An 11,042-nucleotide genomic window follows, 5' to 3' on the forward strand; every position below is an offset into this window, starting at 1 on the left:
TAATTAAGCGATAAATTCATATCTANCTTAGTTTAACAAAGTCATCCTTATTTTTATAACTAATTAAGCGATAAATTCATATCTATGAGATTAATTACTATGATACTTTTTCTCCTATGACTAAGATCGACATCATTATTCTTTTATTTGTCATGATTGTCATTCACCATCGACCTCTTCACCAGTTTGACATTAAAAATGTCTTTCTTCATGATGATTTCAAGTAGGAGATTTACATGGAACAACCTCCTTGATTTGTTACTCAAGAGAAGTATGGTTTATTTTATAAATTATATTGATTTATTTACGACTTGAAGTAATTATCATGAGCTTGGTTAAATTTAGGCTATTGTGCAAAATTTTTGGATTGAATTGGGGTTGAGGTAGATCACTTAGTGTTTTATTGTCACACTTCTCATAGGAATTATCTTGTGATGCAAATTAAGCTTATTGTCCCATGGACAAGAGATCTACCGCGTGATATTGTGTATTACTTGGAGGGAATCTTATATCTTAGAAAAATATGAAACAAAGTGTCATTATCTGATTTAGTGTGGAAGTTGAATATATATATATATATATATATATGACCTAGGCTATGTGTGAACGTTGACCTATTTTGTCAAATACCAGAAAATGAACTGGCTCAATTGTAGTAAACAAGTGTTGTATCTAATAGGATTTGATTAGATTTATCAATAACCTTGAATCTATCAAGATTTGGAATGAAATTGTGTTTTGGTTGTTTTAAGGTGAGTGAAAGATGGATGCAATTAAAGTTTGAATAAAACTAATGAGAATGAGCGGGTAGAGATCGAGTTTCACTACTCTTCTTGTACTACATTATTATTGATCAAATCATTACTCAATGTTCCTAAAAATAATTGTGTTAATTTTTAAATCAGTTCCTTCACTTTAGAACCTAAGAAGTTCAAACTCAGTGTGATTCCTTCACTCCTGATTGAATGAATAATTGCTTTATGAACAAAACTTTATAACCAACTAAGGCATATAGATATATTCCTAACACCTAAAAGTAATTGGATCTTAACTTAGATAAGTTTTCAAACTCAATTCAAGTTAATAAAGTAAGATGAGTGATAAGTTCATTTCAACAGTTAACACGAATCAAATCATCATCATCTTTATAAAGCATTTAAATGAATAGAAACCGGTACCAGTATATAGTATTTAGAAAAGCTACATTCTATCCCAACACAAGAAAATTTAATTACTCATCATGATGAATCTAACAACAAGAACTAGGAGTTGTTCCCTCGTGTATCTTACAAAGGTTTTTAATAATTATCAGAGAAATGTTCTAAAGAAATCTTAAAGAATAAGCCAAACATAACATATTATAACTTTGTTTTTGTAGACTTTTAAGACATAACTTCAACTCCTATCCATGGTGGGTTGCCTTTTAGCTCAAACCCGTGTGATGGTCAACATTGGAAGTTTCCTCTATTGTTTAGTCCTAAATCTAGTGTTCAAGGTTTCTTTGTTATAAAAATTTTCTTGCATGATTTAATCACAAACATTACTACTCAATTTTAAAGGCCAAATTTAAATTATGCTTTAATTGCCCTTCAACGTTCAATTATAACTTTGGATAACTTTGGAACTCAAGTTATAATTATTTAATTCTTCCAAAAAGTGGTGCAACTCACACAAAATATATTGGATTTCCACATACATGATTCTTTATATCTCATTCTATAATTTCTAAGTAAAAGACAATTTATTTACTAAAGTTAAGTCAATTACCTTTATTCAAGTGTTAAAATCATACATAAAGTCAAATAAAATGAATAATGAATTTGGATGAAAATAACTCTTCCTAGTTAAAAATTTTAAAAAATGAACAATAAAGTTGTATTGTGACAATAAGATAATTTTTCATATAGCTTCAAATCCAAAGTTTCATAATAAAATAAAATATTAATTCATTTTTGTTGGGAGAAAAGTTGTTGTAGATTTTATTATTGAGTTTGTTAGTTCTAATAAACAACTCAGCATTCTAACTAAATTTCTAATAAAACTTAATATCCAATTTATATGTTTACATATATATATATATATATATATATATATATATATATATATATATAATCTTTATGTTTATCCTATATTATAATATTATTTTATTATAATATTATAATAAAATATTATCCTATATTTTATTATCCTATATTGTATGTATCCCGGATGTTATGATTCAAGGGAAGTGTCTTACTTATTTTTTAACTCTTATATATGCTTCGATAAAGAAGAGTTCAATGTAAGTTGAATACATTGATTTTCGTGCATCTTATGTACATATTACATAACATTAAGAAATAAAACAAGAGATAATGAAAAATATAACTTTTAATAATGTTATATTTAAATCAAAATACAATAATGTTATATCAATAACAAATTTTCTTAATTACTTAATATAAAATTATAAAAAAGTAAGATATTGTAAATTAATATATTATGAGAAAAAAAATTGTTCCTAAAAACATTAGAATCAATTGATAAAATAATTTATGTCAATTGTAAATCAAATCATTCACAAACAGAAAAATACGTGGAAACCAAGCTCATTCTATCTTCTACATTTATTTAACAACATGAAATTCAATATTAAAATTCTTATAACACTTTTCTTCAATCAATATAGAACAAAATTAAACTACATTTTCTACTTTAAGTTCCTTGTAAATTTTAAAATTATAATTCCGAATAGAAAATAAGATAAGAATATCAATAGTATTCCCAAAAATGACCTTAAGGTCAAAATCTAACAATAACACACTCAAAATTAAATCCTAACCCAATTTCTAACACCCTTCATGCATGTATAATTGTGAATGAATCAAACTTAGAGAAGGATATAGGAAGAGACTTTCAGCTAGACTATTTAGACAATTACACTCCTCACAATCCGGCAGCCAATGGGGTGGCACGCTGCACGAATGTGGGCTTCTAGAGAAGGAAGCAATGAAGGAGAAAAATGTCATTTTAGCCATTATGAAACTTTTGGGGTGTAGGAAGAAAATAATGGGGTGTAGGAAGAAGCCTTATGGCTTTTGAAACGTCCTGATCATGCAGTTCAATTAGAAGTTGGAATATAATATGAAGATAGATAAAGAGTTCTATTATATTACCTTCACACTCTGTAAACTTTTAACATTCACTTTTCTACCTTTTATCTTTATCAACACTAAACTTTTCTTTATCAAAATAAAACATACGTGATGCCTAATGTAGAGGCTCTTTCGTGCACCTTATTGTGTTTTTCCTGCACTCCTAATTATATATTAAAGAATTTAATATAACTTTTATCTTCTTTCTCATTGCATACTGAAAATCCTTATTTCATTATGAAAAGAATGTTTAAGAATGATGTTGAATGACGTTAGTCTCACTGGTGTACTAATACAAGAGGTGGTGGAACTTCTGTAATTAACTGTAAAATTATAAGGACGATTTGAAGAATCAACCATAACGTTTTTTTTATCATAGATTGTGTTTATTAAACACTATATGACAGTTAAATGAAAATAGATAGTATTTTTTTAAAAAAGTGTTATCTATTACTGTTTGATAATAGATAGCACTTGTTTAAATAAGCGCTATTTATTGTAAAAAAAATTTTAAAAAAAAATCATAATTTTTCAATAAAATATTTCAAAAAAAAAATATTCTAAAAAAATATAAAATATTGATTATATTATATACAAACTTATGCTTGATTCTATTATATACAAAAAAAATATAATATTAAGAAAAATATGACAAAGACAAAGATCTCAAAAAAAAAATATTCATTAATATAAATAAAAACTATTGGTACAATAACATTTCAAAATATATTCGTTAAGTCATCCCGTATGTGTCATGACATAACATTGTTTTATAAATAATATATACAACCATAACATAATCATTTCAGTTCTTATAAGTATGTACGTCACCATAACATAACCTATAAACATGTACTAATTACATGTAAACATAATCTAACCTAACTTCAATAATTTGATTGTCACGATATTTTGTTGACATCTGCAACAAGAAAAATACTACAAGAAAAAAATATAATATAAAATTAGGTCACATAAGGTTATTCAACAATTTAATTATCATTATCAAGACTATACTATACATAAAACATACTAGAGTAATGTACCTTAATTAGTGTTCATTTGATATTGTTTGACTTAGACTTTGAAACCATGTATGCTGTTTGAGCTTGATATATAAGTTTGTATAACCCTAGTAAAGAAATAAAATTAAAACATGTATAAGTAAAAACGATAACAAAAATAATAAAATAAAATAAAGGGAAAGACTTACGGTGTAGTGCACATGTGAAAGGTTTAGATGAAATAATAAAGCACATTATCCTAATAACCAACATATAAGTTCCTTTCCTATTTAGATTTCATAACCAGATTTAAGATGTTTTTCCTTACTACAATTCAAACTCTAGACCAAATTAAGGTGTTATGTAAGAGAGTAATAATTCTACCTTATATCAACTAGAAAAAAACCAGATACTCTGATTTGGAAAGGATGAAGAACCAAGGAGAATAAGGCTTTTCCAACGGACAATGATATTTTAACACTATTTTTTTGACACTATTTTGACACTGCACACGTGTCAAGATGTGAGTGGACGATTTCAAATTGAAAAAGTTGAGACAGGGGTATATTTGAAAGAGAAAAACCAAAGTTTGTTTTTTAATTTGAAATCGTCCAACCACATTTTGACACGTGTGCAGTGTCAAAATGGTGTCAAAAAATGGTGTTAAAATTTTATTTTCCTTTTCCAACCACATGATTTACGTTGAAATGAAGTTTTGAACATTAGGCGAATAAAGGTGTATCTTGGTGTTGTATGCATCAAATTTTATGTGTGCAAAATTGATGCTTAGGTTAATTAATTTCAACACGGTTTGATAAGTATATTAAGCATAACTAGTTAATGGGTTGTTTTTGCTGACTATGATCTTGGATTCCGGGTACACAGTTTGTGCAGCAATGAACGCATTCAGTGAAACTAAACTAAAATATCCCTGCTTGCCATTCGTGTGGAAATTGTTTCTGTCAATGATTAATTTAAGTTATTATGATATTTCTTCAATAATCTTTATTTTTATCGTTTAACTTTTTAAATATAAGTAAAAATTAATTATAGTTTATGAATATTATAATATTAATTTTGGGTCCTTTTAAACATTTATATTATATAATTCTATACATGAATTTACAACTTCTATAATCTTATCAAAGTTTTTTTATATTTTTTTCTGGTTTAAATTAAAATTTACAATACTTATGGATTTAGCTATATTTGATAAAAATTTAAATCGTTTGTTGTAGGTATAAAAATTTAAGTCTGTTGGTGAAAATAATTGATCTTATATGTTTTTGGTCTTATATGCTAGTGACTCTATATGTCAGTTATTGAACTTGTAATGCTTGTAGTAAAGTGTGGTGAATATTTCAGTACCGAGAAAGGTAAAAATGTTGTCCACTTAAAGTGCTTAAAGCCCTAGGCCAAAGTACAGTTAAGGTTTACTACTAACTAAGTGATCCATAACAGCCAATCATTAACAAAAATACAAACATACCCTTATACTAAGTCTTGATTTGGACATCATCAGGGCACAAATAATTAATACAACCATAGGAATTCATAATTCCAGCATTGATATCATATTGTAATGAAACTACCAAATACCTACATGACAGTATTCAACATATCACAACAGATTCATGGCCAAAAGTGCAAGTCACCGAATAGGAAAATTAAGAACAATAACATTATCATTCAATAAAGGTAACAACAGAAGTATGCTGAAAATTAAAAGCCAATGAAAATTACGGAAACAATGAACAATGAATTTGAAGGACTAGACGAGAAAGATAAAAGTATGGAAAAAAACATTAGAAGGTGCTTCAATTCATTATCAAAGTAAAACGAAGTTCAAGATCATGCATCCTCGTCATATCATTTCCCCTCACCCCAAAAATTCTAAAGATACACAAACTCTTGACAGCCCTATAGCCCCTACTTTAGTCTCGTTCCTTCATGGGTTTAACTTTCAACAATTGTTGTCACTCCCTGTCCCTATGCTCTATTGCAAAAGTCAACATTTAAAAAAAATGATAGATAACATATTCTCCAGAACTACAGGCTGTAGAGTTCATATCATCCAAAAAATATTTATGCCTTGGATGTCTTAGTAGTATTGCCAATAAAGTATTGAGCGAGAAAGCTGCAAAGTTCTACATGAACTAAGCAGTCAACACTAACAAGTGATATAAGTTGAATTTACTACAGAAAAATTAAAATATATAGACAGATAGATCAAAGGGGGGTTAAAGTACGTTTTGTATCAGTAAGTTATTTAGAAATAAAAAATTTATTAAACTCAATATCTTGCTGTAACGTGCATGGGCAACAGAAAATTATTTATAACTTGCATCCATGTTTGTGTATGAAGAGAAGTACATGATGAGAACCTCATAGTGCTCGTGGTCAGCCATTCTCAACGTTCAGCTGATAGAAGCAAGCTAAGATGGATGATGCAACAAAATTAAAGGAATGAAAGAAACAAAGAGGAAAGGAATGTGCATGCGTATGATGCAATTTGGCCTAGCCAACCAATCTAACTAAGGAAGGAGGCTAGATGAGACTAAGAAGGTCTCTGGACAAAGGACTTTCAAAGCAAGAAAGGGGCTAGAGTGATCTCAACATTATCTCTTTACTATCATTCAAAAGTGAAAAATACATGGTGTGATATGCTGAATTTATAGTGGTTTACTTATCACAGTTAGGTCGATTTTCTTTGAACCTCATCTCGTTCATTTTTGATGGCTGCTAGTTTCTTTATTACGTCGTTCTGTTCAAAAGAGTCATTCGAGTATCTACTTTCAATGTTTTCTAGTAAATAATGGTTGTCTCCTTTATACCCTCTCACCCTTACATACAATGTATTTGAGTGCCTTTTAGTAATATGATACGCTGTGAAGTGAAGAGTCAACAACTGTAGATAGGCCTCTCCCCCCAATGCAAGGAAAGGAATGTTCTACCTATCCGACACCTTTTACTGGAAGTTAGTCCTTCCCTGCTTTTGACTTCCCTGCTTTTGAACAACGTAGTTGTCAAATCCTTTCCTTTCTTCGTTGCAAAACTCCATTTTTAGAAGAAAAAGAAAGGGTCTACGCTCATTAATTTCTGAAGAAATGTATTAGGACCAATCTGTCATTTCTCAAGGCAAATGATTTGGACTATTCCAATACGTTTATCTTTTGAGCTAGTAAGTTTGTTCCTTTTGTTATCGGTCAAGCAACTATGTACTTTTCAGTATGCCTTTTTTACCTTTATTGAACCCCCCTGTGTGTGCATCAACTTTGGTCAATCATCAACCGTGCCTCATGGATCACAAGCCATGTGGCTACATGTTTTTCAAGTGTGGTACACGTATACAACAAGTAAGAATTGAAGCTAGCTAAGATGGATGATGCAACAAAATTGAAGGAATGAAAGAAACAAAAAAGAAGGAAAGGTGTATTAGAAAGTAAACAAAACAAAGTTTCAGTTTTCTGTTACAGTGCAGATCTAGTATAAATAATGTAACAGGCATCATTTACAAATTGAATAAAAAATTAGTGAAGTATTATTCAGTACCTTGTGCCTTATCTGTTCTCTATGTTGCGCTATTATCATTCATACTGTGAGAGGTTTGCATCGGTGGTCGGTGGTGGTGTGCTGGAGTAACTCTAGCAGAGAAGCTTATCTTTGCATTTCACTTTGGAAGCTCGAGACTGTGACCTTTCTATCTAAGCACGTGGTGTATCTGCTTTTACTACATAAGAGATTTTTATGTTTGGGTTTTTACGCTTTTAACCCTTGGTTTAATATGGTATCAAGAGCAAGGTCGTGATTCCTGGTGTGTGTGAAGTGGGTGCGTGACAAGAGATTGAAGGTGTGTTCTTTATCTAGTAGTGGGTGTATCCAGAGGAGAAGAAAGAAGGTTTCTTTGTGATGAGTAAAATCAAAGAACCTGCAAGATTCTAGCAAGATCGTGATGGTAAGCTTCGGAGGTATACAGGGACCGTTGCCAATCTTTGATGGAATGCAATTTGATGTATGGCGCATCAAAATGCGAGCCATTTTTGGATTTCAGGATGTCTCAGAAGTGATAGAGGATGGACTGCCTGTTTTGACTGAGAAGGCGTCTGAAGAAGAGAAGAAGAATTTCAAGATTCAGATGAAACTGGACAGCAAAGCCAGATTTCTTTTGTATCAGTGTGTCAGCCCTAAGATCTTCAACAAGATTTCTAAGGATGCTACGGCTAAGGAGGCTTGGGATATCCTTGCGAAGGCATATGGTGACGGGGACAGAAATACAAAGGTGAAATTGCAGGCGTTAAGGAGACAATTTGAAGTTCTGATCATGGAGGAGAGTCAAACCGTGACAAAATATTTTGACAAGGTACAAGAATTGGTAAACAAGATGAGGGTGTGTAATGATACAATTTCGGATGAATATATTGTTGATAAAATCCTGAGAACCTTAACCCCAAGGTTTGACTATGTGGCTGCTGTCATCGAAGAAACTCGTAGAAGGAAAGTTATTGGAGTTGGTGAGCTGCTGCACTCATTAGAGGCTCATGAATTACGCATCAATGAGCGTAGGCAGTGTCAAGAGCAAGCTTTACAGGTCAGATCACAGTTGAAGGGGAAGAAAGGATTCAAGAAAGGTGAAAAGGGTAACAAGAAAGGCAAAGACTCACTGAACCAGAAAGGTGGAGAGTCCAGTGAGTCTGGAAAGGCTAAAAACCAGAAGGATGGTGAATGGAAATTTGATAAGAAGAAAGTCAAGTGTTATAATTGTCAGAAACTTGGTCATTTTGCCAAGGAATGCTGGAAAGGTGAAGGTGCCAAGAACAAACCAAAGAAGAGGGCCAATCTGGCCCAGGAGGAGGAATCAGATGAAGAACCAGTGATGTTGATGGCCAAAACCGAGGGAAATTCATCAGAAAATGATGTATGGTATCTTGATTCTGGGTGTTCTACCCATATGACAGGAAGAAAGGATTGGTTTATGGGAATTAAGGAGGCTGCACAGGGGAAGATTCGCTTTGCAGATGACAGAAGTTTGAATGCAGAGGGGTCGGGCAGAGTTGTTCTTAGGGATGCAGGGGGAAAAGAAGTGGTAATTGAGGAGGTGTTGTATGTTCCAGGATTGAGATCAAACCTGTTGAGCTTGGGGCAGCTACTGCAGAAAGGGTATGCAATGAAAATGGAGAATGAATGTCTCAGTGTTTTCAATCAACAGAAGAAATTGGTAGTGCGGGCTCAGTTGTCACAGAACCGTACTTTTAGAGTTGTGATGAGTGCAGTAAAGCATCAATGCTTCACTGCATCAGAAAGCAAGGAGGAATGGGTTTGGCACTTACGGTTTGGATATCTGAATTTCAGAGATTTATCAATGCTAGGACAGAAGAAGATGGTTAGTGGTCTGCCTATAGTGGAAATTCCAGCAACCGTGTGTAAGGAGTGTGTGTAGTGTAAGCAAACAAGGGGAAGTTTTCAGAAGAATCTACCCTAGAGATCTGTAGAGAAACTAGGAGTTGTTTACTCTGATATTTGTGGACCTATGCAGGTTGAAACAGTGGGAGGCAGCAGGTATTTTCTGCTGTTTATTGATGACTGCATTAGGAAGTGTTGGGTTTATTTGATCAAAAGAAAGGGTGAAGCACTGCAAGTATTTCAGAAGTTTAAAAAACTGGTGGAGAGGCAGTGTGGACAGGAAATTAAAGTGTTGAGGACAGATGGAGGAGGAGAGTATACCTCCACTGAGTTTAAGGAATTCTGTGATGATGAGGGGATTGTACATGAGGTTACCCCTCCCTATACACCACAACACAATGGTGCAACAGAAAGAAAGAACAGAACCATATTAAATATGGTTAGATGCATGTTGAAAAGTAAAAATCTGCCAAATTATTTGTGGGGTGAGGCTGTGGTGATAGCCACCTATATACTGAATTTATATCCTACAAAGAGGTTGGAGGGCATGACACCTGAAGAGGCATGGACAGGGGTGAAACCAGATGTTAAACATGTGAAAATATTTGGATTTGTATGCTACAAGCATATTCCAGATCAACTGAGGAGGAAGCTTGATGACAAAGGTGTACCACTTATTCTTGTAGGTTATAATCCTACTGGAGGATACAAACTGTATGATCCTGCATCAAGGACAACATGTATCAGCAGGGATGTGGTTGTAGATGAGAGTGGAAGTTGGCAGTGGAAAGCAACTGAGCAGATACCATCAACCATTACTTTGGAAGATGCAACTGCTGCAGTTGAAATAGAGGAGAATAGAGAGAATGACAGAACTAGGAGGTCATTCAGAACCTCACAGCTGCCTGCACACTTGAGGGACTATGACTTGTCCTATGAGGCTACTCTCACATCAGAAGGGCAGTTTGTGCATTATGCACTGATTGTAGAGGCCAAACCAGTAGAGTTTGATGAAGCAATGAAGGATGTAAGGTGGTACAATGCTATGAAGGAGGAAATTGATTCCATAGAAAGGAATCAAACCTAGGAGCTGGTGGAATTACCCTCTGGGAAAAGACCCATAGCGTTAAAGTGGGTTTATAAGGCGAAGATCTATCCACAGGGTGCTGTAGTGAGACACAAAGCACGGTTGGTAGCTAAGGGATTTTTACAAAGGGCTGGAATTGATTATGGGGAAGTGTTTGCCCCTGTAGCAAGAGTGGAAACAATTAGATTAGTGGTATCTCTAGCCACTAAATTTGGCTGGTCTTTGCACCAACTTGATGTGAAGTCAGCCTTTCTAAATGGAAGACTGGAGGAGGAGGTATATGTATTGCAGCCACAGGGTTTTGAAGTTAAAGGGCAGCTGGACAAAGTATATAGGCTGAGAAAAGCTCTCTATGGGCTTAAACAGGCTCCAAGGGCCTGGAATCAGAGGATTGATGGATTCATGGAGAGTATGGGT

The sequence above is a fragment of the Vigna radiata genome, chromosome 5 (genome assembly GCF_000741045.1).
Source record: "Vigna radiata var. radiata cultivar VC1973A chromosome 5, Vradiata_ver6, whole genome shotgun sequence".
NCBI classification, from domain to species: domain Eukaryota; kingdom Viridiplantae; phylum Streptophyta; class Magnoliopsida; order Fabales; family Fabaceae; genus Vigna; species Vigna radiata.